The sequence below is a fragment of the Drosophila miranda genome, chromosome XR, assembly GCF_003369915.1.
Source record: "Drosophila miranda strain MSH22 chromosome XR, D.miranda_PacBio2.1, whole genome shotgun sequence".
Classification (NCBI taxonomy): Eukaryota; Metazoa; Arthropoda; class Insecta; order Diptera; family Drosophilidae; genus Drosophila; species Drosophila miranda.
Genome location: NC_046674.1, coordinates 34,672,509 through 34,678,933, shown reverse-complemented (window position 1 = coordinate 34,678,933; position 6,425 = coordinate 34,672,509).

Sequence of the window (6,425 nt, the reverse complement as noted above, 5' to 3'; positions counted from 1 at the left end):
GGCTCTTCCCTCGCCCCCTCATTCTGCCTCATGCCCGCTGACACCCCTCTGGCGGCCACTCTTAGGGTCGTGTCCGTTTCGTTGTCGGACTCCGGGGCCGTGTCTCCAGCTTCGGCCTTCGCCACGGACAGTCTTTCCTCCTGGTCTCCTCGTTCCCGATCTTGGGCAGGGATCACCACCCTGTGCCCTGCACAGGTCACCACTGCCCCGACCGCGCGGAGAAAATCCCATCCCAACACTAACTCATCAATCACACCCGGCAATACGAGTAGCACCATTGGGATCTCCTTGTTCCCAAAGCATACCTTCGTTTCAATCTGGCACGTGACCTCCTGGCTATGGCCATCCGACAACCTCACCCTTTTCCTTGCCGCCGCCTCCCGGCCTTCACCCTTTAATCGGTCCGCCAGCTCGCGGCTCACGAAACTGCTGGTAGCTCCTGTATCCACCGTGGCTTGCAGCTCCATGCCCGCGACCTCCACTACTGCGGATAACTGTTCCTCCTCGCTGGTCAGCCTGCCGACTAGGCTTGAGGGACCGTTTCTTGCGACCCTGGCACGGCCCTCCGCGGCGTGGGTCGCGGGGCGTTTCCCGTCTTCCTGCAGCATTGCCATGCTGAGATGCCCACTTTTCCGCATCTCCAGCAGTAGGTGAGAGGTCGGCCGTTGCACTCCCGGCTCCAATGATCCGCGCTCCCACACCTTCGGCACGCCTGGGCCGGATTCTTGACATATCCGTTCTCGATATTGCCGTTGGTCGGTGTCGGCATAATGACACGCGCTCCCCTCTCCTCCCGTGCTGCTCCGTCCAGCGGGCCGTCCTTGCATCGCCGACATGCCGTCGTCTCCGCTGGCTTGTGGAAGGGATTCGCTGCCCGGGCTTTCACGGTTGGATTCTCCCGTTGGAACTCTAGGCGGTCCCTCTCCAACGCCTCGAACTCGTCTGCCAGTTCCATCATGGTGTCGAGGTCCTTGCAACGGTGCGGCCTCATATACGCTCTCAGATCGGGCATGCTATTCTCACGAATCAGCTCCGTCTGCTCCTCTTGGGGACATTTCAGGGGTCGCATAAGTGTCTGCATCTCTACCATATACTCTTTGAATGGCTCGCCCCATTTCTGTTTCCGCATCCTCACTTCCTGCAGCAACTTCTCAAAGTATCCCCGCGGCAGAAAGTAAGCCTGGAAGCTCGACGAGAACTCTTTCCACGTTCTCCACTGTCGATTGTTCGCCACGAACCACATCAGCGCCCGCCCTTTTAGCAGCTCCGGCATCGCCCTTGGGATCAGATCCGGATCCAGACCGTACGTCTCGGCGGACCACTCGACCTGCTCCAAGAACTCGAGAGGCTTCGTCGTCCCGTCGAACCGGAACGACCACTCTCTCACCTGTTTCGCCACTCTAGCGTAGTCCAGGTGTGCTGGCCGTATTGTGGCTGGTTCGGTTCTCCCTCTTTCGGTCTCTTGGCTTCGATCCCTTCCTTGGTGGCGGGGCCTGCTAGGCGTCCGCGTGTGCGAGCGTTCCGGTATTGGCACTGAGAGACTCGCTATCAATTCTCTCTGTATCCGACGGTTCCTCATTAAACACTTGTTTACAATCGAAACACTGGTGATTAACACAAAATAAAATCAAATTAAAGAGATGCGATTGAAAATTCGGAAGACTTTTTCAAAAAACAAACGTGATGATGACTCCGGTCCAGCGGGCTCTAGTTTCGGTTTTTACCTTAAATTGTCAGGTAATGTATGACTAAAAAAAAACAAGTGCTCGACTTCAAAGCATTTATTGGACTGCTCGCAGCCAGAGATAGCAAAACTCCCCGACTCCACCGTCGAGCCGATCTTGAATGCGCAGAGAGCAGTACAAGAGCGCGGCGTGTGAGAGCAAAAGCTCTGCTCACAACATCGCACACGCTACGATAGAGTAATTACGATCGTCTGCTGCAACATTCCGGCCCCGTTGAAGACCTCCGGTGCTTCAACCGTCTATTGGCAGTTTTGCCAATTTGTGTATGGGGCGTTTAATTACGCCCGCGGGTGTTCGCACCTCGGCGACGCGCACTCTCCCATCTTCTCCCTTGATTGCGGCCACCACTCGTCCTGTGGTCCACTTCTGTGGCGGTGTGTTGTCCTCGTGGACGAGCACTAGACAGCCAATGTCCAAGTCTGGCCCTTTGGTAGCCCACTGGTGACGCTTCTGCAGGCTGACCAGGTAGTCCTTGGACCAGCCCTGCCAAAACTGCTGCTTGAGCGCTGACAGCATTCGCCACCGCTTCAAGTACGCGAAGCTTCCCCTGCTGCATCTGTCGTCGTGATCTGATTCGGGTGGCAGCGAAAGAAGCGGCTGCCCGATCAGCAGGTGCCCTGGCGTTAGCGCTTCTCCATCGCTGGGATCGTTGCCTGGGGACGCGATTGGCCGGGAGTTGAGAAGAGCCTCTACCTCTACCAGGTGGGTGCACAGCTCGTCCGCGGTGAGCTTGGCGTTGCCCACTCCGCGTACCAACCTCTGCTTGGCTGATTTGACGGCTGCCTCCCACAATCCGCCGAAGTGTGGTATGAAACACCACTCGACGCCTTGGCGCGCTGCGTACGCCTTGAGCCGGTCCTGGTCCCTCTGGTACGCTTGATGCAGCTCGTTCAGCACCTTGCTCGCGCCCACGAAGTTGGTGGCGTTGTCGCTGTAAACCTTCTCCGGAAGGCCTCTTCTCCCGATGAACCTTTTAAAAACAGATAAAAAACTATCAGTGGACAAATCTGCTACAAGCTCCAGGTGAACAGCCTTTGATACAAAGCAGACGAAGACGGCTACATATGTCTTAATAGGGGGCCTGCCGCGAATCTTGAGAGACACGTAGAATGGGCCGCAGAAATCTACCCCACAAATCAAAAAGGGCCGAGCTCTTCGCACTCTATCAGCTGGCAGGTTTCCCATGATCTGTCCCTGTAGGACTGGCTTGTATCGGAAGCAGTGCACACAATTTCTCAGGATCCTTGTACATGCTTCTCGAGCATTGATTAGCCATATCTGCTGCCTTAGCAACGAAACCATGACTTTGGCGCCTGCATGGTAGTGAGTCCGATGCAAATTGCGAAGATAAAGCGTCACGAACTGCGACTTTTGCGACAGCAGCAGAGGAAATTTGGCGTCATACGGAATCTCTGCGTTGAGCAACCTTCCTCCCACTCGAATCAGTCGCAGCGTTACTCCGTCGAGTTCGCTCGTATGTATGAACGGGTTTAGTCGTTGAAGATGCGGGGACAGGATTTCCGACCTCGCTAGCTTGTGGAATTCTGGTCCCAACTCGTGTCTTTGGACTACTTCTACCAGCCTTAGAAATGAGACCTTAAGTTCTTTGGCTGACAGAACGACCTCTCGACTACGCTTTCTTCCTTGTAGGAACCGGTTTACATATGCCATAATCCGAAGCAATTTCTCAAAGGAAGAGCATCTTTCAATCAACTCGATGAAATCATTGGCCTGACACTTTGCCACTGAATGTGTTGCCAAACACTTCTTGTTTTCCGACCGTTCCATTTCTGGGGACAACTCAACCTGATGTAGACATGGCCACTCCTCAGAATTCCTGAGCAGAAATTGGGGACCCTCAGTCCACAATGAGCACGTTACACCGTCTACGTCTGTGCCACGTGACACCAAATCGGCTGGGTTTTGCTCAGTAGGAACGTGCCGCCAAGTCACACCGCTTGACGATTCCTGGATTTCAGCAACCCTATTGGCCACAAACGTTGCGAGCGTGGTTGGATCCCTTTCCAGCCAGTACAAGGTGACTTGGGAATCCGACCAAAAGTTCACACTTTCGATCATGAACTTGTCCAGGAGCGGTTTTACTTGAGCCCATAAAGTGGATAACAGGAGTGCTGCGCACAATTCGAGTCTTGGAATCGATTTCGTTTTGAGAGGAGCTACTCGAGACTTTGCGGTAAGAAGCTTAGACACGACATTTTTACCATCACTGGTACGGATGTAAATGCAGCATCCGTACGCTTCACCTGATGCGTCTGCGAATCCGTGAATCTGAACGCTTTTATGCGTGGGAAGGCCAATGTAGCGAGGTATGGTTATCTCGTCTAATTCAAACAAATTTTGCTTGAAGTGGTTCCAACTCGTGTGCAAACTCATGGGAACCGACTCGTCCCAATCCAACTTTTGCCGCCACAATTGCTGCAGCAATATCTTTTCCCTCGTTATTAAGGGACATAATAACCCTAATGGGTCGAACAATCGGGACGCAACTGACAAAATGTTTCGCTTTGTAGGGGTCAATGAATCAAATGAGTCATCTAAATGATAATGGAACAAATCATTTTGCGGATTCCATCTAATTCCGAGCGTTTTAACAGACGACGAAGGATCAAACTGCAGCGATTTCTCCTGGCCACTATCGGACAGCAGCTGGGGATGATTTGACGCCCACTTGGCCAACTTAAAACCCCCGGATTCTAAGACCTCACACACTTCCAGCCGAATACGTTCTAAATCTTCCAGACTGTTTGCTCCAGTAAGCATATCATCGACGTAAAAGTCACTTTTTATGACTTGTGATGCAATAGGATGGGACTCAGCATAAACGTCTGCCAATTCAATGAGACAGCGGATGGCCAGAAATGGAGCTGAGGCTGTCCCATAAGTAACCGTATTCAGGCGGTACGTTTGAACATCTACATTTGCCTTATCCCTCCACAGAATCAATTGGAAATTTCGGTCTTCTTCGGCGACCTGAACTTGCCTATACATTTTGGAGATGTCAGCTGTGAGCGCAAAACGATTTAATCGAAATCGGGCAAGAGTTGCGTAAAGCTCCCTCTGAATAGTTGCACCCACCATCAAAGTCTCATTTAATGAGATTGAAGTCGATGTTTTGCTCGATGCATCGAAAACGACGCGTAGCTTGGTGGTTTTACTATCAGGTCTCAGGACACATTGATGTGGAATGTAGTAATGGCGTCCTGGAGGAGTGTCTGGAAGCAATGACATGTGGCCAAGGATGAGATACTCTTTCATAAACTCCATATACAGATCATGCAAACACTGATCTCGTGCAAGTCTGCGTTCTAGGGATAGAAAGCGGCGTTTTGCCGTCTCGAACGAGAAACCCAACACGTTGGGATTTATTTTAAATGGCAGCCCCACTTCAAAACGACCCGATTCGAGCCTGCGTAAAGTCTGCTTAAAGTTTTGTTCGCAAGCCAATTGTTCAGCTGTATATACAGCCTTCGACTTCTCTGGGACCTGTTCCAATTCCCAAAAGCGCTCCACCAGAGAGTCGAGAGAACAATGATCGCTACCAACAGCGATATTGCATACAGCATCCTGTGCTGATGCCTTATATTTTCCTGATACAATCCATCCCAACAATGTTTTCTGGAATGTTGGATGTTCGGAACTTGCCTTTAATTGGCCTACACACATTAACTCAAAAAAGGTTTCTGCCCCTATCAATAAGTCAACCTTAGCAGGCTTGTAAAACTGCGGGTCTGCCATCTGCAGGTTTGCTGGTATCTTCCATTGGGCGAAATTGACAACATGATCGGGTTGGTATGTGGAAATCGACCTTAACACCCAAAAATCGGAATCAAAGTTGTGATCGTTGATACGAGATTGGACAGAAGTATGAATCTTGTGCTTTATGACGGACGAGTTTTTTCCAACAGTTGTGATATTAAGGCACGACTCATCACGGCGCAATCGTAAGCGCTGGGCTAGATCCTCGGATATAAAATTAATTTGGGAGCCGGAATCTAGAAGTGCCCGTGCATACTGAAATTGTCCGGACCGATCTTGCACCTTTACAACAGCGGTAGCAAGAATAACCTGGTCAGCACTAGCAACGTGACTAGAATAAGCTGTCTGAGGCTCAGACGATGACGAATGTTCTACTGGCACAGAACTAGGCCCATTTTGCTGTGGCTCAACCCCGTATCGATGAAGCAGAGTGTTATGGGGCTTAGAGCACACTCGACATTTTGCTGTCTTGCACCTCGTCACTGTATGCCTGGCCTCAAACAATTTATGCACAGTCGGAGTTGCTTGGTGATATTGAACCATTGAAGAACAAGAAGAGCACTAAACGATTGACAATTGCTTATGGTATGATTCCCCGCGTGGCAATAGCTACATTTCGAATCAGCTCGCCTATCCGTCTTTGCACATGAAAATGACGATTTAGTGGGTCCTTTACTTGTCTCTTGTTTAGTTGTACCCTTATTCCGTGTTGACTCTTCGGCAGCTAGATGCTGATAGCGCCGATTCAGCTGGGCTGCGCACTCGGACCAAGACGGTAGTTTATCGTAATCCAGTTGCTCTTCGAACCGAGACTTCGTTGTGGGATCTACCTTAGACAGCGCTATGTGAATTAGCATCGCGCTATTTATGTCTTTTTCACTTCCTAACGACTGCAGAGAAGAA